The following is a 25968-nucleotide window of genomic DNA, read 5'->3' as shown; positions in this document are numbered from 1 at the left end:
GTAAAAATAAGTAGCCTGCCGCAGCAACAAATGATCTGTCACTGGAACTGAGTGCCGATATTTTCACTGATGTTGTAATTGAGAATGGATGAGGCTGTCTCAGCAGTAAAGAGCCATAGAGACTGTAAGAGGCTTGGGAAATAGAGAATCGCGAAGGCAAACCTCCCCTGCGGACCGTCGGAACGCTCTGCCCTTTCGACACTTAATTTCATCACCAAAATACGTTGGACTCAGCTCTGTTTAAGTCAAGAGCCTTAATGGCGGTAATGCTAATGAGGCTAATGCTAGTGGAGACGTCCCGGAGTAGCGGCTATTAACATTTCTGCAGCTGCACGGTGGAGCTCAGAGCTGTGAGCAAAGGGAACGCTGGAGGCATCACAGGGGCACAGAATCCTCCCCGGGGGGACAGCGTCGCTCCTCTCTGTTCCCCGGGGGAAAATACATCAAATCCTGTCTCAGCTGTATATGGTGGCTTCTTCTTCTTCTTCTTCTTCTTTTTTTTTAAAAAGAAAAACTTCACAAGCCTAAACTTCAAAGCGTTTTCTTTGGTGTTGCCTTGTCTCCTTTTCTTTGTGAACTGCTTGGGGTTTTCTTTGTGCAATCTCTCCCCGTCGCTCAGTCACTCTCTCTCAGACTTTATGTTTGTTGAAGTCTGACACGTTTGTTGCTGCCACCTGACAGGGAGGAATAATAATAATAACGTTGCGCATCGTATCGCCCCTATTGCACGGGGTTGCCAGCGGAGTCCCTCTCACAGGCCTGAGATTAGAACATCCGAACCACCGATCACTGCTTCGCTCTTTGTGCTGCACCCTGTCCCCGTTCGCCATCGTTGCTCACTCCTCCTCACTCTGTCCTCTGCTTCACTTCCCCCTCATTAGTCAGAGCCTCTCACCTCGGTTGGCTTCTCGCTCAGTCTTTCCCCCGGCTGCCTAATTCTTCTTTCAGACGAATCCATGGGCGTCAGCCTCCATTTGCCTCGTCCGTCTTCTCTGTCCTGACCGTCCTCTCCTCTCTCGTCTCGTTGCAGAGGGTATCCGGACGACCCCATCGAGGCGGAGCTGATCGATGAGCGCCACCCTTACATCCACGGCATGTACTCGGCGCCGCTCGCGCAGCCCGAGAGGGGCAGCATGGCGAGTCTGGACCGCATGGGCGGCCGGCGCTCGCCCTCCATCGACAGCATCCGCAAGGACCCGCGCTGGCGCGACCCCGACCTGCCGGAGGTCATCGCCATGCTCGGCCACCCCATCGACCCCGTCAAGTCCAACGCCGCGGCCTACCTGCAGCACTTGTGCTACGAAAACGACAAGATCAAGAAGGACGTGCGCCAGCTGAAGGGAATCCCCGTTCTGGTGGGGCTTCTGGATCACCCCAAGTCCGAAGTCCACCGCAAAGCCTGCGGCGCTTTGCGCAACATCTCTTACGGGAAGGACAATGACAACAAAGTGGCCATCAAGAACTGTGACGGCATCCCAGCCCTGATCCGCCTGCTGAGGAAGACCAACGACATGGAGGTCCGAGAACTCATCACTGGTAAGATCTCGTGAAGTTACAACCTTTTTCTTTTTTTTTTTTGAAGAAATTCTAGTTCTGTTTGTCTAATTATTTGAAATTAGTGCTGCGGATATGTCTGATTGCGTTCCTACCGTCAGCCGTCGCTCACAGTCACCCTGCCGTAAGTGAAGTGATCCTCGTGCAGAAACCACCTGCTCAACGCCGCTGCCGTTTGAGCCTGTTGGATGCCAAACTGTGTGATTCCTCTTCCTGTCTGTTTAATTAGTCTCAACTCTCTGTCACATCCTGAGGAGCTGCTTTGAAGCCGATGTGACAGTACCTCGGTATACCAGTCCTCTCCAGTCACTGCCTGCATACCTTTCTTCACTCAGACACTGTTTGCTCCCATAATGCCGTTCTCTGCATAGCAATGCAGGGCTGATTGTCATGCTACATTTAGAAGCACATTCTTTGAATGTTTTCCTCGCATTTCTGCTTCAAAATATTCACGTCTTGGACCCCGTGCATTATGGGATGAGTTGGTTTCCCAGGCGTGCTTGTTTAATTAGCGCTGAATTGCCTAGCTAGCGACATGTCAGGAAGGCAGCGATAACGAAACGTTCTACACTGTAATTAGTCATTCTTTTAATTTTTTCGGGAGGTGTAGACTGCCTCGGAAAAACCCCGTCTTACAGTTTGCTTAAAGTAACGTATGTTAATGAGCAAACGGGTCGATCTGAGAGACATTTTCCTTCAGTTCGGAGATCTCAGCTCATTACGGCACATCGAAGGCAGATAAAACATGTACGGACGCTCTGTAGAGAAGTAGAACGCATTTCAACATTTTGTCTTTGCAGGGAAAGCTGCGAGCTTCACTGCGTGATGAAATGAGTTTTAATTCCTTTAAGAGGGCCTATCGATTCAGACGCCGCGATCGGGTTTCTTCTCCTTGACCTGGTAAATGTCAGCCGGGGAATACGGTTGTGCCTCCGTGTGTTCAGATAATCCCCAACACAATTGGCTTGACCTGACACACTTTTGCTGATATGCACACTTCAGCACCTGAGCAGGAGCTTTTGTTTTGCGTGTCCGCACGAGAAACCGGAGAGGCAGTTTAAAGTGTGTCACTTGACCCTTTTTGTGACTGCCAAGAGAATAGTTAACACACACACGCAACTCCCGACACACGCTGGGCGTTGCTTTCTGTGTAATTTTATGGTTTTGAGAGTGAAACTTGTCGTCACGATGGATTTTGGCAGCTGTCAGTGTTTTCATCTAGACGTCTTGTTGTGAATATGTGTGAGGTTGTGGCCTTGAGGTGTGAATCGGCAAAATATATTGCGATTGACAGCTTCGGTTTTGATCTGTTGGCAGTGATACAGGTTCTTAAATACCCCAAGCTTGTTGCGTGTGTGTGTATATGAGTGTGTGTGTGTGTGTGTGTGTGTGTGTGTGTGTGTGTGTGTGTGTGTGTGTGTGTGTGTGTGTTTCCTTTGCTGTGACGGAGATGTTGCAGTGAGCGATGACTGTGCCGCAGCAGAAATGATTGCCTTTACAGCACCGTGTTGCTCCCCATCGCAGCTAAAAATAACCCTGCACCACAAGACGAGGAGGACAGAATGGAAGGAGGATTTTTTTTTCCCCCCTCCGTCTCGTACTCATTATCCAACCCTCCCTCGCTCAATCTAATTCTTTCACTCCTTCATTCATTATCTACAGCCTTGTTGATTTTCTCCCTATAGCTGGTTTTCTCCCCTCTCCGGCTTCAGGTCTGCACCGCCAGTGAAAACGGGCCGGTTCACAATGCAAGCTCAGCTTACACCCTCGGCCCGCCTGGCTGGAATTGGCTCTGCTTTTCTACAATTATATATAATTGGGGGGTTTTAAAAATAGGCCCCTTTTCTTAGTCCAGGAGTTTTTGCTGTTGGAGTTTGTGCTATCCCTGTAAAACCACAGTCATGGTTTTCCTATCGGGGCGAGAGGAGGGTGACGTGGAAGGAACCAAGTGGTTTTATTTTATTTTCCAACACACCAGACAGAAACAGACAGACCAGTCCTTTATATTTTTAGAACTCTGTAGCATTCAGAGTAATTCTATTTTCCCTCCCGGTAGGCTCTGGGCTGTTTATGCCCTGCAGCTATTCCCACTCTGGAAATGTAGATTATTAAGCGGATTTGTCTCCCACTTTTCCTGCAGGAAATGTCTGGGTTCTGTCGGCTGACAGATAGGCAGGTGCTTGCCTTTCTTGTTTGCATGAAAAATGCATAAAGGCCAATTTGGCTGGTATGTTTGCACCACATATACACAGTACAGGTTGTTTAACGTTGGATTTAAAAACACCTAATTATAAATTGATCGTTGGTGTGATGCACATTCTTGTCGAACACAAATGATGCTTGTTAATCATTCTGAGATCTTTTCTTTGGAAAAATGTAACGTGTTTTGTTTTTATCTAGATCTTAATCAGCTTCTGTTGATCTTTTTCTCTTCCGCTAATAATCGCTCCGTTATCTTCACCGCCTAGTTTCTGACTTTTCCTTTAACCACATCAGAGCTTCCTGCTGAAAGCAGCAGCTGCTGCTGGTAGTAAATAGGCTGAACAGTGTTGGAAGTGAATCAAAGCAATGAGCTGAAAGACACCGAAACTCTTTGTAGTGCTGCAGATAAACACTAAACCAGGTAACAATTATCTGCACATTTGCCCCAAGTTGTTATTACCAGTCAGTTCATGTTTTGTTAAGATCAAATTAACTATGTTTAAACAGCTCACACACACACACACACACACACACACACTGTGCATTATTACATTTATGCTCCCATCATTCTTTTTTTAATCATCATTCTGTTTGGAGTCACGATGAAACTTCCCATTGATGTGTCACCGCTGTGAAAATGCAGGTGTAACTAATAGCCTGAATTAGTAATGAATCTGTCCCATTTAGCTGTCCCGCTGCATAAGTGCTGATATTTCGCTCGCAGGCTGGCTTGATTGGCTTCATGATGGTGGCACTTTCTGTGTGTTTTAATTACGCCTGGGCTGTTTTTCTCATGCTAATTCCAGCTGCCCACCGTGAAGCCGTGGATTCAGGTGAACGGCGGGAATGACGGCAACGCGTCTGACATTTGTCATTATGAAGAACGGAGTTCATTATGCTCAGAGCCGCTCGCGAAACTGGGACAGCAGACGAGCCCCTTTCTCATAAATAACCACTCAGCTGTTGACAGAGTTGGACAGTGAAGGACACTGAAGGACAGTAATTACTCCTCTGTGCTGTATTCAAGTCAAATCATGGGAAACTCGTCTGAAGAGAGCAAAAATCCAGAGTACACACTTTTAACTTGTCACTCTATGTCATGATTGAAGAAATAATAAGAGGCGTTCTGTTTATTCCAAATGCTCTATGCACTCATTCTTTATTTGAGACAGGTCTTGAATTCCACATAAACAAAGCGTTCACTCAGCAATGATGGAAATCCGTATAGATATGATAGCACAAAACAGTTTTACTTAAATATTAACGATTAGAGCATGAATTCTGAACCATTTCAGCACTTTTCCATAAATTTAGCTTCCTGCAAAGCACTTCGTATCGTTCACACACCATTCAGGTCTTCATCCACCTCCAGAGCTTTTCCCTTCTTCTGAACAGGGCCTCGCTCCCGCCTCGCCGCTGAGAGTGTGATGGATGGGACGAGGGCTGAGGTGGAGGAGGAGAGGAGGCAGAGGGACAGTAATGGGCAGAACTAAGTTAATAGGCCTGCTTGAGGAGCGACATGCCTGCCAGTAATGCCTGGAAAATTGAATTAGCCTGTGCTCCAGCCCCAGCCTCTTTCCCAGTGCTCGTCCCGGTCCCCGCAGCCTCACGTTCCAGGGATCGCCGTGTTTGGGAAGGGGAATGTCAGAGGTGGGAAGAGGAGTGGATGTACCAACACAAGGGGGGGTCATGGGGTCACGGCTCACAGCCTGCCTCCCGTCTCATCGTTTACACTGGCAGACGTGTCCGCTCTGTTTTGATCCCAGCGTTGTCGGGTCAGATTGCACTCTGATGAAATCTCTCGAGTCAAAACTCCTCTGTTTCTGGCAGTAAGTCGTGGACGAGGCAGGTAATAACGCATGTTATTCGTGGCCCGAGGCATGCAGAACAAAGGAAGCAGACAAATCTCAGGTTTATGAGGAAAAACTCCAAACATAGTGGAAAGTTCTTGCTCGCAGAGATTTGAGATAACAATGCTTCTCATAATAAACCTTTCCTACACATTTTCCTATTTATGGAAACCTCGGCATCGACGGATCTGGGGATATTTCTGTAGCTGAATGGTTCTGTTTACAGGGATTTACGTCGCAAGATATTTTACAACTTCTCTCGCACATTTATTTATTACAAGCAGCGTCTTTTGTAGAAACTCAGCCAGACTGTTTACCCCGTCAGAACTTTCCTCAGCAGATAAACAACATTAATAAACCACAGAGGAGAAGCTTTTTTGGATCTTGAAAGCAGCTTGACTCAGTTATGAAAGGTCACGGTGAAGTCTTGGAATCCTACAGTATATTGCATCCCTGCTGGGAATCCTGGATTTACTCGATAACAAACTTGAAAGAAATATGACGTCTGTATCGTTGAGATCATATTTCAGGATTTGAACCAGTGACTCCTTTTTTTTTTTTTTTTTTTTTTTTTTTTTTTTGTCAAACATCAGCACAGTGGAGGAATCTCAGCGCGAAGCTTCTCACCCGGTTACAGTGCACCGTCAGGCTGGAGTCAGGTGTTCAGATAAAACAGGAATCTCCCGTCAACAACACTGATAGCATGTATGATTTATTTGGAAATGTGGTGCAGTCGAGGCGTGGAGGTTAGCGAACCAAGCCCGTCACTGGAAAACTGCTGATTTGAGCCTCAGCATTGACAGGACGCCACTGTGGGTTCGATTTGCCTTACGGAGGGGATCCTGTCAATTTTTCTTCAGGGTTTCATAAACTCACTGACTCAGTCTGAAAATCCATAGAAGCTGATCATGATTAACATTTCATCTTCTTTAACTGTTGCATTGGCTGTTAGTAGAGCTACAAAAACCTTTTTTTTTTTTTTTTTTCTTAATTCAAATGGGGTCAAATAATCTATCCAGTCGTTTATCCACATCCAGCTAACTGTCTCCCATTTAGAATCACAGACCTTTTAATCCCAGTGGGATTGTGCAGATCTGATCTAAATGCAGCTTGAGTTAAAAAATAAACAATTTTAAATCATCCATCCATCCATCCATCCATCCATCCATCCATCCATCCATCCACCCTCACCCTCTGCACTGCGCTTTGATGTTATTGTACAGAAACCTCTGGAACGTTTCACAGAATTTGATTCTCCGTCCATTGGCAGGGCCGTGTCAGCACAAAGCCGCTGTTCCAACAGCTTTCAGGCGGAATTTTAAAACAAACAATTCCGCTGCGTTCAGCCAGCAGCAGCATTTCAGAGTATTGAATCACTGACACAATTTTGCTGAAATAGATGCAAATTGACTGGTTTCTGAGATCCGGAGTGCCTCTGCATCGTGTACTGATGCAGTAATCAACCAAAGCGCTTGGCTGTCATTTATCTTCTGTAGTTTCCCTCTGCAGTTTCTCTGCTGACAACACTGAGTTTAAAGGCCGTGGATTTCTGACAGATGACATCCCTCGCTGAAACAAACCGCGCCTGTGTTCTTTTGTGACGTGAGGATGACTGTTGTGGTGAATGTAGCGCCCACTCTTCCTGAAGCGGTCGGTAATGAAATCAGACCCGAACAGATGTACAGATCAGGTGTCACGATTCCCTCACAATTCCACGGTGTCTGCCTGGAGCCCGGCAGACGGCGGGACGTCAGCACGGCCACCCCCGACAGGCTGACGGAGGCCGGCAAATGGACTGAACCCGATCCAGAGGCGCCGGCCCGAGACGGCGGCAGGACGCGGGATGGAGATCGTCACTTCCACAGCGCTCTGTCGTCTTAAATAACATTCTGTCAATGGGCTGCGCGCCTGTCGCTCCTGATGGATCGCAGCTACAGCGACAGACATGCCGTTTCCTCCCCTCTGGCGTGTGTGATCGGTGCGGCGCTGACTGATTCCTCCAAACGAAGCTGCGACCCTGGAGGTGGTTTTGAAAACTGAAGTGAAAAAGTTTGCTTGATATTATTGACTGCATCGTACAGGCAGACGAGGTTCAGGCAGCTTTATCCTACTCTGAAGCACTCAGGTTTATCCGAAGCCCTTGTGTGTTTCTCTAAATTGTATTTCTGTTCCTGGCAAGCAAGATGGATGCTGGTCGGCTTATATATTTTATGCACACATACATTTCCCCACTAAAGTGGATATGGGCTGTTGGAGCTACTTTATAACAATGCCAAAGCACCCCCATTCAGCATGAGGCGTTACACACCATTAATCTCATCGGAGGACGACTGCAGGATGCTTGACTGTTAAACTTAACAGCAGGATTAATGAGAAATCATTAGTTTTTGGATTAATAATCATTGTTTCTTTCTCGTCTGTTGCGCTCAGATTAAAATATTCCCATTATTCGAGCCCAGGATACGACAGTTGGAGGTTCTAGTCGTCTTCCTGGCGCCGGCGTTGCTCATCGTGGGTTGACGGCACGTCGGATGTTGCCTGTCACGAGTGACGCTGATGCTAATGACACAACAGAGGAGGTGATCAAGTTGTCAGCCCGGCAGACAGCCATGAATGTTAGCTGGCTGTCATCTCGGCGGCGCGCGCACGCCACAAGTGCACATTCCTGTTTAATTTGATTCATGCCTGGATGCTGATAATTCCGCTGAAAGCACTCTCGTGTTTGGGTTTAGTGATAAAAACCTGTGACCCCGTGAAGAATGAAAGTGGGGAAAATTCTGCATCTGATGGAACGTCTGCAAGAAGTAGAAATGTGTTAAATAAATTGAAAAAGCAGCATGTTGCAGCGAAACGTTCTGTAGACACGAGCAGCCAAAAAGAAGAGTAAGGTGTAGAAGAAAAGACATTTCTGTGGATGCAAGCTCCCGTATTGTTCACACACATCAAGCTCACTGATAGATTGTGATATATTGCACAGAGAAGAGTTCAGTGTGAAACTTTGTGGTTTAATAAAAAAAAGAAAATAAATCCAGTACAGTGCTTGGTGACTGTGTTTTGCATGCACAGTACAGCATCATGTCCATGTAATTTGACACCAGCTTCATCATCTTACCAGCTGTTCTTTTAACAACATGATGATCATATTAAGCTTATCTTAGCAAACTGACGCCTAAAAGTCTTACCTGTCACTTTGGCCAAATCCAAAATGAATACACGACATTGCAAGAGGTTAGAGAAGCGGGAGCCGGACTGCTGACGAACCGAACACCGACGCACTGAAACAGACCTGAGAAATGAACGCGTCTGGCTGGAATACAGTAATCGATAAACACATAAAGCAAACATTTAAATATTACTAGTGTAAATTCTTCAATCAGACCCTCAATTATAAAGCAAGATGAACATCTAAACATTTAAATAACACCTCAGCTTGTTTGGACCAGGTTTAATGTACCATGAAAGTGCTCGTTGGGAAAAATCAATATTGTGTTTGTAGTGGTATGAAATTTACAGGTGTGTGCACAAAAGAGCAAAATTGAACCAGCCATCTTTCAATAATGTAATTAACTGGGTTTTTCTTTGTTTGGGGGTTTGGGTTGTTTTCTTTACTCAAAATTAGCCTTTCAGGCAATATTTACTCTCTGGAGGTTTTCTTGTTCCCAACAATGTATGATGGCATGGTTTCAGGTCGGATGGTTGTAGAGACACGTGTAAAAGAAGGGATGCTCATTAAGATTGCAGATTATTACTTGTTTTGACTGCAACAAATCATCCATTCATCTTCGATGCTGCTTTAGCCAGCGTATGTTTCCGGGTGCTGCGGTCGATCCCGGCTGAGTGTAGAGAGGCAGGATGACCGTGGACAGGACAAGGCAGATTGTGTCCTCTTCAGCACATCGTTTTCTAACAGCAGGACTTTGCAGGTTCTTCCTGTCGCAGCACTCACAGGTAACTTCAGACCGTCTTTGATCACCCTGGAGCTGATGTTGGCTAAATCTTCTCCATCCTTGCTATTCTTGAATCCCTTCCAATGGTAGTCTTGTCGCTTTTCTTCCACGTCGCTCTGGTTTGATTTCCATCTTCAGGCGCTCTTAGATCACTTTAGCAGAGCGGCCTGTCATTTTCTCAACTTTTCAGAGAGAACGAAAGGCCGTCTGCTATTGAAACTTGTTTTTTTGAGAATAAATGTCCTCACTGAGTGAATCCACACTGCAGTTAATTTGAATGCCCCGCTTTGAGTTATTTGATTAATCAAACTCATGAACGTTGGGTCTGTTGGTTTTCTATGTCTCCACTTCACCTACTGCTAAATGATCTGCCATGTTGCGAGAGAATTTCTACCAAAACAGTTATCATCTAGTCAGTCATGCTGGACTGCTATCATTTTGAACACAAACTGTACACTGACTTCAAGTAATCCTCACAAATCATGTCATCACAATGTGAAGCGTCGAAATCTTGTGCAGCCCTGCTCATGGCGGGTCTTTGCACGCAGACGCGTTTGCAGGTTTGGCTCTCGGCTTCGGGCTGCAGTGGAGACGGTGTGGGCACAGTAACGTTCCTGAGCGGCCTGAATGAATGTGGAGCCACACCACAGCTAATAGTTTCCCCCGTTAGATACTGTCGGCCTGGCTGTGCGTGACGCACGAGGAGTGCTTGCAAACACCGGGGGAGCGACTCGGTGTTTGCTCGCTGGTAGACGCTTCCATTTTTGTAGAGATGTGGTGAGAAAGCAATCTCCAATACAACAAAACCTCATATTGCAGGATAACAGTTAAATTGCTGGTAAAAAAAAAAAAAAAAAAAAGTTTATTTTTAGCTCAGGATTGTCCACAGAGACGGGGTTTTTTTTCGCTGTTGTGTGTGGAGAGCATGATTTAACAGAGGAAATATTGACCATCTGGAAAATGTACAGAAACGGTTTTAAAGAACGGGAGCAGGAAGCGTGACAGTTTCATTGCCCTGCTAAGGCCCTGTTAGCGTGGAGACAGAAGCACCCTCGCTCGGCGGGGATCTGTGAATATGTGCGTACGACTGCGCTCACCGGCGTTCGTCTGCGCGGAAGGCCTGATGCGTCTTTGAGCACGCCGCCGCCGTGTGTGAGTGTGTGGTCGTCTGATTCATTTTAATGCTCCCGCTCCCCAGCTGTTATTGCTCCGGATCAGAGCGGGGAGAGGCGCGCCGGGAGGGATGCAGGGTTTCTGTGAGAGGTGAAGAGGACAGGTGCGTGCCTGTTTCAAAACAAACAAATTAAATAAAAAAACAAAATAACAGAAAGTTTGTTGTTGTAGTTTGGCTCTCTGATTCAACCCACTGGTCACCACCTTTGTTTGTGTCTAAGAGATGCTTGTTGAGTCCAGGTAATCTGTGAAGTCAGTTTTTGGATGAGTGATTGTTGGCCTAAAACACATATAGACAAACGATCAGTCCAACCTTGACATTCACACCGTCAGCTGGAAAAAAACACAGTCTCCAGTTTCCAGGCAGGTCTGGAAGGTTTCTTCTCCATTGATATGTCTACAGTTATGCAGTACAATTTTAGTTTATGCATTCATGCATAGTAAACACGAATGAGGCGTTGCTTCGAGTTAATTGAGGATATTTTGCAATGTGTCAACAAATGGAAGGCAACAGAAAACAACAAGTCTGAGTGTAGCTGCGAGCACAGCTCGCTGGTCTCATGGGAACGCTTTACCCTCTGTTAACTCCCCCCTCATCAATTAGGACAAAGAAGAAACATGGTTCTAATCCAGTCGTCCATCAGTCGTCCAGGACCGGTTGGATGGAGATGATCGCCGCTAACAGTGTGTGAATCCAGGCTCAAACAGACTCGCACTGAGGGAAATACATCATCCCAGTGCTTCCCTCTGCGTGATATGATTTCAGTTTGACTTTCGAGCGCTGTGGAGGTTTGAGTCCCGCTTTAGTTACGGGGTATAAAACTTCTTGTTGAGTTTTTCAGATAAAGAAAGAGAGAGAGCCTGAAGAAAGTTATGAGAAAGGCAGAGAAGAGGCAAAACAAAACCGCGGAAACGTGTCAACATTGACTTGAGAGTGTTTTCCCTCTGTACATATGGTTTTGGTTGAGTGTTTGCTCTCCCCACACCTCCCATACACCTGAATGAAGGCCCACCTGAAGCCGCTGTTTAACAGAGATTTTCTTTTTTTTTTTTGGCTCGACTGCGCTGCCAGAGAAAAAAAGCCTCCTCTCTGCTTTGTCTGTCTGCCTCTTTTTACAAAAAGCTCAGGATGCACACAGCGAGCTCAATTTACCTTCTTCTGCCGAAATACATTACAGGCGGGCTGTTTCAGAGGTGTGCTGCCTGGCACGGAGAAAAAAACAAAACAAAACTCTCTTTCTTCCTGCTTGGACTGTTTGGGGAAGCAGATGGGATTCATACACGCTGATGCTGTGTGTGCTGATAGTGTGGTCAGAACACACTGATCCATATCGGCGCAGCACTGATGAAATTTCATGCAGGTTGAGTTTTCGGGGCTTCGTGGTCGTGTTGTGGATGATCTTCTCAACAGATTCAGGATAACTGTTGTGCTGCGCGTTAAAAACATCACGTCTATCAGTGACTTGCTGGAGGGTGAACGTGACAGTGAGGACTTTGAACCCGTCCAGACCGGGGTCCTGGAGTCCGGCTCCTCGCGACCCTCATTTGTGTGAAGCGGTTTGGAGGACGGATGAGTTCTGTTCGGTTCTTTAGCGTGCGCTCAGCAGTGCCTCTCATCGAGGCTGCAGCTGTGAACAGATAAGAAACCATTAAGATCGCTGTGACCTCTCCGCTGCAAAGGAAAAGATTACGAGAATATTGTAGAAAAGCAACACGGCTGCTAAACTGCTTATTGATTCCAGCATCCGTTCAAGATCTCAGGGGACAGTGATATCAGTGTACAGAGATTTTCTTCTTTAATACCTGCAGTGTGGCAGTTGTTTACTTGCTGGCAAATATTCAGCCATTTTTGTTGTTTCTGAATTCTCAGTTCAGCCCACCCTGCTCTTATTTTACTTTCTCATTTAAATCTTTGCTTCTCTTATTTGTTTATCACACTTTTAAAATCCTTGTTTCACCGTTTTATATGAAATACGACCTTCTCACAGTTCCTACTCTCTCTGTACTCTCCTCTTCCTCGTCTTATCTGCAGGAACTCTGTGGAATCTGTCATCCTACGAACCCCTGAAGATGGTGATCATCAACCACGGCCTGCAGACCATGACCAACGAAGTCATCATCCCCCATTCGGGCTGGGAGCACGAGCCCAACGAGGACTCGAAGCCGCGCGACGCCGAGTGGACCACGGTGTTCAAAACACCTCCGGCTGCCTCAGGTGAGGCTTTATTCCACAAATCGAGCCATTTTTTACCCACTCTGGTGTAGATGCTGCAGAAAGATGTGCTCAGTAATCAATCAGTGCTTTGATTCAGAACCTCTTGCCAACCAGTTTCCTCATCTTTTAAATAAAACCAGTGGAATACAGTCCGTCACATAGTCGAAACTTTACAGAGTTCTTCGTTAGGTATTTTAAACATTGTTCAATAAATCACGGTGTGCGCTGGAAGCCCTTTGAAGCTTTTAATCACAAACTTCTCCAACCGTATCAGATTTTAAATGCTTCTGAGGCCCGTGGCTCTTACACCGACACACTCGGCGTATTAACGTCCTGAAACGTCTTATTTCACCAAAGTCAACAGCAAGCAGAGCTGGCTGTGAGCTGCGAAGACTACCTCCGGGTTCCCTTTCTGCTGGTTTTAAAGTGCCTGGGCGTTGCTGCAGGGAGGATCACTGCTGCCCTATCTCTGAGGTCCAGTGGCAGGCAGGTGCATGATAACTCCTCCACCCTCGACCTTCCAGGTTGGAAACATTGGACTTTGATATAGAATGCAAAATGCCTCATAAAGAAGAAAAGAGGATGCTTAAAGGCGTTTGAGGTTACATTTCTGTGGCGGCTGAGGTTTGATGAGGCTCAACATCCCCGGACTGGAGCATTTGTTTTCAGAAATGGACAGGTGTGTTGTAGAGCTGGCCCGCTGACGCCAGGTCAGGGTCACGTTTTAAGCTGTTTGGTAGTAAAAGATACAGGATCCAGCAGAAGCTGCGCTCCTCCCCTCGGTTCTGTGTTTGTATGTGAAGTATGTTGGACGTCTGTCTGCTGGGGCCACTTTGATCTGTGACTTCAGGAAAACTTTAAATTATTTATGGCCTACTCCAAGCCTGCAGCACACAGAGTATGTATCACTTCGAGGGAGATTTATTCTTTTGTTTTGCGTCTGAAAATCGTGTGGTTGTTGTTCCGCGACCCCTTGGTCACCCCTCGTCATTGTAATTTCATCCCGGTAACTTTGTTACGGCCCCACTTTGACCACTCTGTTACCTCATCAGCTGCGAAGTTAACAAGTTCCAATTAAATAACTACACAAATGAAGTTAGTGTCAGGCGTTAGGGCTTTCTCTACTTTAAATTGAGTCCACAGTGCAAATAGTATAGCAGTTAAGTAAGTGAGTCTTTCATGAATATTTTTGAATTTTATTTCTTGTGTGGGATAAAAAAAAAACATGCAAACCTCATAAAAGTCTGACTTTGAAATGATGTAACCTTTATGAGCTGGAGTGTTTCGCCGCCACTGAGTCTCTCTTCAGTGCTTTCAGTGACTGCAGCACAAACCTTGAGCTCTCAGGTCGCGCATCCAAATGGTGTCAACTTCTCCGTTTCCACCGCCGCATACTTCGCCGCTAAATTGGCGTGACTCACGCCGACTTTCTGCCCGACCCTTTCTGCTCCATTTGCTTTAAAAATGAGGCCTTGCTGCAGCTCCTCGTCCTCCACGCTCGCGCTGTCAAGGCCTCCGTTGTCTCTGCGAACCTGTTCCTGCACATCTCTCCCCTGCTCGTGAGCCAGAGCTGCACGGCGGCTGTTCATCTCGAACCCGCCGGTCGGGAGGGAGCGGCCGCATTACGGCAGTTTGACCTCAGAGAGTTACAGTTACTCTGGGATTGTTGTGTGGAAGTTTGACGTCTGCAGTGAGACACCAGAAGTTACTTTATGGCGGTAATAACCACAACTGTACTTGAAATAAAACTGTGCTTATATGAACTTAATAAGTTTGTCAGTCACGACGGTGACTGTTGTGCTTTCGATAAATGTGCTTTTCCCATCATCCTCGAGGCGTCAGTCTCTCGCATTCTGATTGCTTTCTGCAGAAGAGAAATAGGTCAAACAGGAAAACAGACGTGCCCGACTGTCACCTTCCTGTCAGTGCAGACACTCCTAATGTCCTCATAAGGAGAATTATTACTCCTTGCTAACAAGTAACTAATAACAAAATTACAAAAAAATGTAATATATGCAGAAATAGAAACAAAATGTTGGCTCTTAAGACGTTGTTCTGTAGGTAAATCCCAAAAATCCAAACATGTGTTAATGGTCATTATCTTTAAAAAAAATCAATGATTTCCTTTATTTCATGGTGTAAATAGTCAAGATTTTCCAACTGGTAAATCATCTATGTTCTCCATTTTATTTTACTTGACCAACCAACCAACCACCAGCAAATGATAAATACACACATTAATACATAGATCCTCTAGAAATATTACAGAAGTACAATAGATGGACATAAATCACAAAAATCTTGGAAATCTGCTGTTGCCATGTTGACGTGTCACGATAAGTTGAAATAAAGAAAAAATTACAATATTCACATTTCTTGCATGTCTTCTTCAGAAAATCTGAAGCTTTGCGCTGATAAAAATAAATACACTCTTTTCAGTTCGTGTCCCCAAAAAAAAAAAAAAAAAAATAGAAAAACTAGCTGAAGAGCTGGAAGTGAAATTGAATGTCGTTGAAGTGTCACGTAAAAATGCTCGAAAGAGCCGTGGAGCGTCCTCTTTTTAAATGCCGTTATCAACTCAGTGTGACAACTTGAGTGCAGCGATCCGGAGTTCCTGTTATTAACTTCCAAGTAGCTTTCTTCCCTCCGTGCATCTCCTCTCTTCTACCTTCCCCGCTGAATCTGCCTCTTTGGCTGCGCCTCAGAGTGACAGACTGTAGTAAAGTGTGAAAGACAGAGTGTGTGTGTGTGTGTGTGTGTTACGGCGCTGCACGCCTGGCTGTGCTGCCTTCACCAGCCAGCCAGCCAAGCCTGTCTAGACTATAATCCAGATCTCCTCCTGCACGAGACGGCGCAGCGTGCTGGTGGACGTCTGTGACGAGACGCCATCCAAACCAGCACCACGCAATTCTACCAGCATGCATTTCACACATTACTGCACTGGATTAGACGCCTTGCACGTAGTTTTCACACTGCTCTCCACTACTTCATCTATAGACTATTTAAGGGAAAAAATCATGTAACTTTACCTAAAAAAAGAAAAATTCTATTATGATGATTTTCATAATGCAGAAAGATGGCATTCTGGGAAATACCCCTCTTCATCACCACCTCTGCTCCTCACTGCCCCCCCTCCCCTATCGCTCTTTTTTATTTTTCCGCAGATTGGACATTAATGCCACAAACTAATCTCACACATATCACCAAAATCTCTCAGTCGTCTGTCGCTCTTTGACCGTTGACGCGGACCCCCGCTGGCGAGGATGTGTCTCCATGGCAACAGCAACTCAGCCCGCCGTTGCCTGGACCGGGTTTGCGCCGATGCCGGGGAGAATCTGTTTACGCACGCCGGCGGAGACGGCTCCCGCCTCGATGAAACCGGGAGCAGTTTTGTTACAGGAGACTGTTGGTACATGTGCGTCATATAGCGTAAATCTCTCTCCCTTTTTTTTTTAAGAACTCGTGCCTCCTCGATCCCTCGAACCCAGCTCGCTCACAGAGTTTGCAGTCAAAAGTCTCCTGTCAAAACTTTCAGTCCGGTCCTCATTAATTTCAATATATTCACACCCTTTGTTTCCAGAATTCGCTCTGCTCACCTTCAGATGCTCCCAGCGGCTTTAGCACACGCCTCCGTCTTCCTGCTTCACCTGCCATCGCTGACTGACGGCTCGACAGCAAAGGCTCCGTCTCGTCGGCCACTTAGACATGCACACATGCAGAACCTCACAACATGTTCAGAGTGTTGATGTGTGGAGTTATAGGTCAGGGAGTGAGTGTTTATATGTTAATGTATAAAACTTTGCGGTAAAACTGTGCTGAGCAGCAACTTTCTACAGAGGACACATCCTGTATGTTATTGGAGTTATATATGATGGCGGTTTTTCAAGTTCTTTACTGAGGAGCCATTACTTTATGATCTACTGTACGTTTTAAAGCACTTACTGCACAAATAATAGTTAAACTCTATTAGAATGCAATAATGCGTCCCACGGTATTGATCGGTTGTGATGATTTTTGCATTTCGATGCCTCAGCAGCAACATTCTGAGGAGATTATCTGCAGCGAGCGCGAGCAGGAGGCTTTTCTTTCTGTTAAAAAAAGACTCGGTTTGGCAGTTTTTATGACACTGAGGAACTTGTTTTTAACAGTAAGAAACAATGAAATGCTCTACAAATAAAATGCATCATTAACGGTTATAATTGTTAAGTATGTCTACACTGAGCACTAAAACAAACAATTTAGGTGGATACATGGTGGATAGTGTTTAACACTCTAGCCATTTAAATGTTCTTCCTTTGTATACGTGTGTTTATTTGAGTTGAAGTGGTTCAGGCTGCATTCAGCCTATACGTTGTGATGATCAACCACTTTACAGATAACAGCGAACAGTCATCTCATTCTGCTCATTCTGCTTTCAGCTCTTCTTCCTTTTCCCATTCAGACGTAATGTCAGGAAATCCAAGAATGAGGAGGAGATTAGGAGCTGAGTGAGTGCACTGAATCTCAGAGTAGATCTGGAGTCAATAAGTGTTAAAGGACGGCCCACACCAGGAGATGCATGCGCTCTCATGACCTTGTGGGGCGATAGCAGAGGTCGGCCACATCTCCATCCATCTCCATCAGTCTGCTCCTCCCACCTGCTCCATTGTCCTCTAACGGCCGCATGGCTCACAGTGACCTTCACACCCACGCTTCATCTGATAAAGCAGACGCGCTACAGACACTTTGAGATCAGGGTGACGGGCTGCCGGCGTCTCGGCGGACAGCAGAAGACACAGATGGACATCTGAACGCACGCCCCTCTGCTCCTTCCAGCCTCTTTACATTTGACCCACTTTAACTAGAAAACAGAGATTACATTTTTCCTGAAAATAGATCTTGAGGAAGTGTCCCATTTTGTCTTTGTCACTAGAAAATGACAGAAATGATCCAAGTGACACTGAAAACTGGCTGGAAAATATTTTCCTGGGAACTCAGGAAGTTGTCATTTGGAATTACTTTCCATTCTAAAAACTTCGCAATTTAGTTAGGATTGTTTACAATAGAAATAGGAATTTTCCAACTTTTCATTTATTCATGGACTCACCGCACGTACGATTCAAATGTCATTATGAGTATTTAGTAAACTGCTCAAGCATCCATTTTCAGTCCAATATGTTCCTTTAAAATGACGATGTTCGTATCATTCAGTGATAAAGAGCTTTTCTTCATTTTCCTTCTGCCAAAAAACAAGAAGAAGAAAGTTTGTTCCATTTTAACGAGACAGAAAAGAAGCAGAGAAGCTCCACTGTTGCTGAAACTTCCAGTTTTCATGACCACTTTGACCACTAGGGGGAATACTCAGTCAGCAGCACCGTCGTTTTGACATTTCATTTGTTTTGAGTCTGCGTTTATTTGCTGTGTGAAAAATTACTTTTCTTGAAATAATAGTTGGTCTTTTTTAAATAAAGCCTATCTGTGGTGTGTATTCAAATACACATGACAACAAAAACAATTCAAAATGATATGTTTACCTGAATTGACGGGATAAGAACTAACAATATAACAGAAAGCTGCAATCCTTCATTATATCTGCACTTCATCATTTTGTATTAAAAGAACTGGCTTCACGGAATCATATTCAAACCCCAGCAGCAGCTAAACTGTCAGACGGTTCAATAAACAACAACAAACACAAACCTTTAGACCTGAAACCCTTGAAAGAACTAGTGTTGGAGCAGTGGAGGTTTTGTCCGGAGACAACGGCGGCTTCCTGTCCTGTCTCCGGTGACAGATGCCCGCCCGTAAACCTCCCGCAAGACAACTGCTCCCCGAAACGAGACAGCTGACAGTAAAACTCTGCTGTCTGTCTGCCCCCAAACTCACTCCTGTCAAATAAATCCGCGGCAGGCGCTTCGCTGGGTTGTTTACAAGGGAGGCGGGAACCGTTTTTTGATACTTTTAAAGATGGACGGGCTTGATTTATGAGCAGGTCCTGAACGTCAAGGACAAAAGCAGGCGATCACCAGCGAGCGCGGGAGTTAAATATAGTTTTGCAGCTGCCTCCTTTGTTGGTAAATTGAAACGTCCACATGTGCCGGGTGTTAGGCGCGTTTCGGTCCACGCAGCACTAAACAACGCCGCGGTTCTGCTTACCTCCGCAAGGCTGCCGCTCTTCCACAGGACTAACTGGGGGTCGACTAATGGGATTTGTGGGTTGGAAGCCCTCATAAACGAAGTCCCCAGTGAGGAGCGGGGAGCCCCGGCTATCCCTTAACCCTCTTTAAAGCCCAGCCTTTCACAGTCAGTCAGGCGGCGGCTCTAAGACGGCCCCAGCGCTGCCGCCGTCGTACCGGCAGGATGGAACAGACACGGCATTTTCCCTCCGGACCAACAATGAAATTCATATTCATCATTTTTCTTAGAGATTACTCCGGGAGCCATTTGGTTTTCGGACCGTGTGCCTTGAGGCAGGCAGGAAGGATGAAGGCCAGGGGTCACATGTGAACCTGCGGTATCGCGTATCTGCGTCACGCTCATATGAGCCTATTGAAGCTAAGCTTTGACTCGTCTGCTCTTCATTATCATCCACAGGCTACATTTATTGCCAATCTTCAAAACATGCATTTTCCTTCTACTCAGATCTCTGCAGACTTCATGCCTGCTTTTGAAGACTTGTAACATTTTGAATAATTTGCTGACACCGTTTTAGCGGATTTTACACCTTCTTGCTCCGTATCTCCGTGTGCGCTAAATATCTGTGTTGCTTTGCTTCTGTAGAAACGTGAGCTCGGACGGCGCCGAGGCTCGGCGCAGACTGCGGGAATGTGACGGACTGGTGGACGCTCTGCTGCACGCTCTTCAGTCCGCCGTGGGGAAGAAGGACATGGACAACAAGGTAGAACATGCAGACCGCTCAGTGAATTCATGAGTCCGCAGTCGGTTCGCATTCCTCACTTCCTCTCCTCTAGTATCACTTTAAATCCAGCCTAAAGCTGTAATGCAGCTATAATGTCAATAAAACTCCTCGTCTCCTCCTTCTTCCCAGTCTGTGGAGAACTGTGTTTGCATTATGAGGAACCTTTCCTACCACGTTCACAAAGAAGTGCCGGGGGCCGAGAAGTTCCAGGACCCGTCGGCGCCGCAGGCCCCCGGATCGGCGGGACTCCAGAGGAAGAAGAAGGACGACGCCGGCTGCTTCGGAGGCAAGAAAGCCAAAGGTGAGATGGAAGGCGGAGGGAGACCAGCAACCATAAACACTCATCAGAACCGTTCATGGAACGTCAGACCTGTGTGAAAATGGCTGTGATGGTACCAGATATCCGTCACGGCGCCGTCTGCAGCACGGGGAAGTTTTGGTGGTTAGAGCCTCGGCTGAGCAGATGTGCCGTGTGCGTCTGTGTTGTTAAAGATGTCTTAATCGGTGTTCTCCCGGGCTGCTCGCTAAATTACACCGTTATCTCCCCGCTGTACAACAATAACAGCCGCCATTAATCAGTCGGCCAATGAGGTGCGACGCGCGCGAGCCGCTGACCCCCCCCCCCGGCCCTAACGGCTCTGCGGCGAGTCCGTCGGTTCAGGGGTCAGAAAACACGGAGCTTACATGTAGTACGAAATATAGGAAAGCCAATTACCACACACACACACACACACACTCGAGAATAATGCTCAGTAGAGTGCTGCAGACCCTGAAGGTGTTCTGTGAGAGCAGACACTCAGGTGCAGCTGTAAAGCGTCACCGCGGCGACCCGTTCAGCAACACCGTCGGCAGAGCGCGGCGGTTTGTTCAGCTCCCTGTCACATTTGCTGTAATGTGTACTATTATGATGAGAAACGCCGCTTTGTTTCTCTTAATCAACAGTCTGATTCCTGGCTGTTGCTTCCGTCTCTGCTCCTCCACGCTGTGACTTTAATGAGCACTTAAACAAATTCTGCAGTTTACATATATATCTTCACAGTGACTCGCCGTCTGACACTCCTTTTTTTCCTTTTCGTCTTTGTCACTCGTGAGCTTCTCTCCGTTATCCTACCTTTTTATTTTTCTTCTTCACACTTAAATCATCATTTGACTGTTTCTCTCTCGCTGTAAAAAGCCACCCGACTGATGCCGGCTCTTTGAACATGCCTCCCAGAGAACACCTATAGACTGTTAATGGCTCTCTCGCTGCTTCTTCTCTTTTTTTTTTTTTTTGCCTCCTTGCTTTCTTCTTTCTGTATTTCAGCTTTTTTTTCCCTCCTTGTTCAGTTAGAAAAAAGACTTTGTTTTATGTGAAATGTATTGCTCTGCTTCTTTACACACACATCTTTTTCACCGTTCTTCTCCTCTTCTCCCTGCTTTGTGTTTTTTTGGCATTGCTGCTGCCTCCTTGGCTAACTATAGAGGAATGGTTTAATCAAGGTGAGTGCCCCCCCCCCAGCCCTCTGCTCCTCAGCTTCTCCATCCTCCTCCTCCTCACCCTTTCCCCCTGGTGGTAGAAAATAGTTAGAAGTAGTCTGGGCGTCCTCCAGAAACCTGAAAAACTTCCAAGGACTTTGTGAAATTGGGGCGTTTCATTCATTACACATGCGTTCCCTCGCCATGCCCCCCCCCTCCACTGTAGCAGCGAGTATCGTAGACGCCACCTGCCCCACGCTTAGTTCCATCAGTCTTTTAAAATGAGTGACAGCAGAAAGGAGAGCTGGGTAAACATGGTAAGTCCATCTGTTTCTGTCAGGTTGTTAAGCAGAGCTTGACTGATCAAAAGAATCGATGCTGGGATAAAATAACCGCCAATTAAACCGAGCTGGACGTCTTTTTTTTCTTCTTCTTCTTCTTTCAAGATGAAACTAATCCCAGTATCAACTGGGAAACTTCAGTCTGATTACTCTGGGTTCAATTTGAGCGTAAATGTCAAGCTCTGCTGCAGACCCTGTGTTTGTGTGTGTGTGTGTGTGTGTGTGTGTCAGCTTCAGACGATAACAGTGTTGATGTAGAATCCCCGTTTCTCCAGAAATTGTCGATATGAAGTCCCGTCTTTGGCACATCTTTAAGAATCGTCAGTTTTATGAATAAACATTCCTTTTCATTGACTGCAAAGCTTTGGAAGTTTCCCAGAGGAAACTTTCACTGCAGATGTGAGACTGTTCAAACGGCGGTTCTCAACAACCACAGTAAGGCTGTGGCTACAGAGTCATAAAAATGATTTTTTAGCTTATATTTTAATTCAAACAGCGAATTATCTGTAAGAATTGTTACGGCAAAGAAGTAATTTATCAATTGATTCATTTTCAAATTAGTATGCAACAAAAACATAGGTGATAAATCAGTTTAATTTGATATGAAAAAAAAAAAAAAAGAAAACAAGCAAACATCCTCATTTCAGCCTGTTTAAGAAACATTTTTATTCTTCCTCCTTGTGTTGAATAACGAGACACTAAAACTACTGTTATATGTATGAATTATAGATTTACTAAATAATTAAAATCTTAAATAGCTATAGCTATACATATATTTAAATTCATTTATTTAATAGTAATTTCAGCTCTAATTTCCGTTTCTGTTAATTGAAAGTGGAGCGTCTCCGATCAGTTTCTGTGTAAATAAACCTCAGATGTAAATCACAGATGCCCTCAGGTTAGTTCTTATCTCGTGTTCATGGGTTTACGTGAGCAGAACTATGAAGTGATTTCCTGAAGGGAAGCGGCGGCTCAGCCCGGACGGCGCACGTCAGGCCACGTGCACGGAAACTTTTACAGCCGCCCAGGAAGCGCCCGCTCGGTCCGTCTGCGTGTCTGTGACGTCCTGCGGGAATGTCCACGTGCACGTGAGCAGGGCATTGGCCGGCCGGGCTGTGATCTCACACACACACACACACACACACACACACACACACACACACACACACACACACACACACACACACACACACACACACTGCATCATTCATTGTTTATCTGGAGAGGAAATCAGGCTTTACTGAAGTAGATGAGTGTTCACGTGAGTGTGCATGAAGGAAGTGGTGTCGAGCTGTGTGTGTGTGTGTGTTCATACCTTGTGTTGTTTGTAAATGTGGGTGGAACTGATATGTACAGTTAACAGTCAGCTATAATCTTGACTTATTTGATCCATGCATCTTTCTTTGCATTGCCGTTTTTAGAGCCTTTAATAGCAGGAACCACCCATGTTTGACCTTTCACCTTTCAGTCCACTTCGTTCACTGACAGTACTCCTCCACCGCCGTGTCAGTTCCACCCCGTGTCTGATCGTTCTTCCTCTCCGTCCAGACGTCACGTGCTAATATCACTTTACCTCCTCTCTTCTTTTATCCAGGCAGGAAAAACGGTGAGAATGACAAAAACTTCGACACGCTGGATCTGCCCAAGCGTACCGAGCCCTCCAAAGGTAGGTGGCGCCGGGCCTGAGCAGCGCGGGGTCCTCCGGTTTGGTTGGAGGTCAGCCGTGTCGGTCGGCTGAAGCGGGGGAGGCCTTCCACGGACAAAGAGCCGCTCGGCTATTTAGCTGCTGATTTAGTTTTGTTTGATGCGCGCTGCTTCCAGAGAGACGGCCGATTGTTGGCAGTTTGTGAGAGCAACAATTCCATAAGCCCTCTTTTTGTTGAACTCGGCCGCAATGCACCGGGGCACCAGAGGCAATAATAAAACGGCCGGTTATTGTACGCTGAGCTCGACCAAGTCTGCTGCTGAACAGCGTCCATTGTGCGGCTGAATGCGGCTGCGTTATCGCTGCTGGCGGCTACTTAGCTCAGGACCGGGCGATATGGACATAATCCTGTCTTTCAGTGCGTTTGGAATTTCAGATTTGGATTCAAAACAAAAAACAAAAAAAGATTTTAATTAGGACAGAAACACATCAGAGGAAAGACTTTTCTGGAAGTGAATGTTTGACCCGTCAGAAGCGGGATCTGAAAGCCTCCATGTGAAGCTGTGTGAGCATCGAGGCTCCTGGTACAAACTGACACAGAAACTTTGAATTACATTGAGTCACATAACCTATTGCTCAGCAGAGATGGAGAAAATCATGTTGAATTCCACCAATTTCCAATGAGTCGATGGTTTGTACTCAGAAAGTTTCCCGCCTGCTGCAGCGCTAACCTCGCCGTGGAGCCCTCTTGATTTTAAACGGCATGAATATTTCAGTCTTAAAAAGATGTGATGTGATGAAGATGAAGGTTACGGCCCGATACACTTTCTGTTGAAATTATTTAATATTTTGAGTTGCACAATATGCTGCACTGTATTTGGTGTTTAGTGTCTGTTTTGCTTCCCCTGACGCTCCAGTCCTGTCTCAGTGAGATCCCACAACCTTTACAGAGCTTTTACAGAGTATTGATAAACAACATGTTTTTTTTTTGCAGTTTATATTTCTTGACCCCTTAAAATAGTTTGGAGCTTTCATATAAACATGGCTAAAAGTTGAAACAAATCATACTTGTAGCTGAACTGAGCCTTGGACTTGGACTCCAGAACATTTCCAGTCAATAACAAAGAAAACCTACATTTAAAAAATACATTTTTAAAAAAGCTGTTGTTGAAATGTTCTGTCTGAGGTCCTGATCTCTGCAGAGGCTTTTTCGACAAATGTTTTTATTCACATTAGGAGATTTTTCTGCCGCCTCCTCTTTCCTCCTTTCTCCTCATTATTTATTTTTTTTGATTAGAGGTTTCAAAGGTAGAGCAGCGAACAGCAGCAGAGGCTCATTCTCGCTATCATGTGTGATTCTCTGTGCACGTGCATCCACAGACTCTGTTTTTTTATTTTGTTTTTGTTTTTGGCGCCGACAGGCAGCCGCGCACATGAATTAGCATGCAGCGCACACATCGGTACAGCAGGACGGCAATGCGATGCATATTTGTTAGCGTATGGTTCGGTACAATGCTTTCCTCTGGTGTGTGTGTGTGTGTGTGTGTGTGTGTGTGTGTGTGTGTGTGTGTGTGTGTGTGAGGGCCGGCGTCCGTCTGCTGAGGAAAAGCCCTGCGCTTGTTGCACACTCATGTGGTATTTACACATCGGCACCTTCATCAATGTCTAGTGGAAGGCACTCAAAGTCAATACCACTTCCTGTTTGACTGTTAATTAGCCACATTAACGCTGCAAAGTGGGCTCCCATTAAACTAGATCACAATTAATTGCTGTGCTTTTCCAAGTTAAGCCGATTTGCCTCTTTTTTTTTCTCTTTCTGCATCACTCCTAAAGTAAAGGGAAGCAGATGAGCTCCAAGGATGATAATTAATATTTTCCACTTGCTGCGTTTTCATGGGTAAAAGCCAAGCGAGCACGCTTCAGCAAGAATCTGTAGCCGTTACAATCGGGCCGCGATTATGTTACACAATGTGCAAACAACACCCTTCGGGTTTTGCCTTCAGAGAAAGCAATTATCGTTATAGCCCTAAATGTCATGCACAGTCGAAATGAGTGGGTTCGCATTGTGGAGGGCCGGCTGGCATTTGGGTGTTTATTAGTTCGACTGGGATGGAAAAACCAGTGAGATGTGTGGATGCGAAGCGTAATGACCGGAGCGAAACCCGCACTGGCTTTAAAGCAGACGTATCGGCTGCGTCTGCAGGAAGCAGCGGAGGTGACAGGAGGCTGCAGGTGCGGCTGACCGTAAGTGCCTGCTTGTTTGGTTTGGAGCTCGGCCGCGTCCCGTGGTCGTCCGTGGAGCGCCGCATGCACGGAGAGAGCCGCTTTCATTCGGCGGCGATGGCTGCTGGAGATACGGGAGATTACATGTGTATCCCGGCCCTGATCTGCTGTCGGACAGAGAGAGGTCAACGCAGGGGGCAGCCTGGACCTGGCACTGGCCACCCATTAATCTCAATGTGTGTGTTTGTGTTTGTGTGTGTGTGTGTGTGTGTGTGTGTGGGGACAACCTGCGAGAAGAAGAGGGGAAAAAAAATCATGGCTAACTGGAATATGCAGCTTGACACCAGTTGCATGATGTGTTTTTCACTTTCAGAGCCTTTTTTAAGACGGAAGAGTCGCAGAAGAAGCACAACACTACTCATAGCCGCCGCTAAATGCTAACTTTGTGTGTGTGTGTGTGTGTGT

General features: G+C 46.0%; 1 pseudogene; it reads left to right on the top strand.

Annotated features, from left to right (window-relative positions):
• LOC115398340 (armadillo repeat protein deleted in velo-cardio-facial syndrome homolog) overlaps positions 1-23321 on the top strand; it is a 93289-nt pseudogene extending 69968 nt beyond the window's left edge.
• The last annotated feature ends 2647 nt before the right edge of the window (positions 23322-25968 follow it).

This window comes from Salarias fasciatus, chromosome 12 (assembly GCF_902148845.1).
Source record: "Salarias fasciatus chromosome 12, fSalaFa1.1, whole genome shotgun sequence".
NCBI classification, from domain to species: Eukaryota; Metazoa; Chordata; class Actinopteri; order Blenniiformes; family Blenniidae; genus Salarias; species Salarias fasciatus.
The sequence above is the reverse complement of the archived record's forward strand: the minus strand, read 5'-3'. Positions and strand labels throughout refer to the sequence as shown.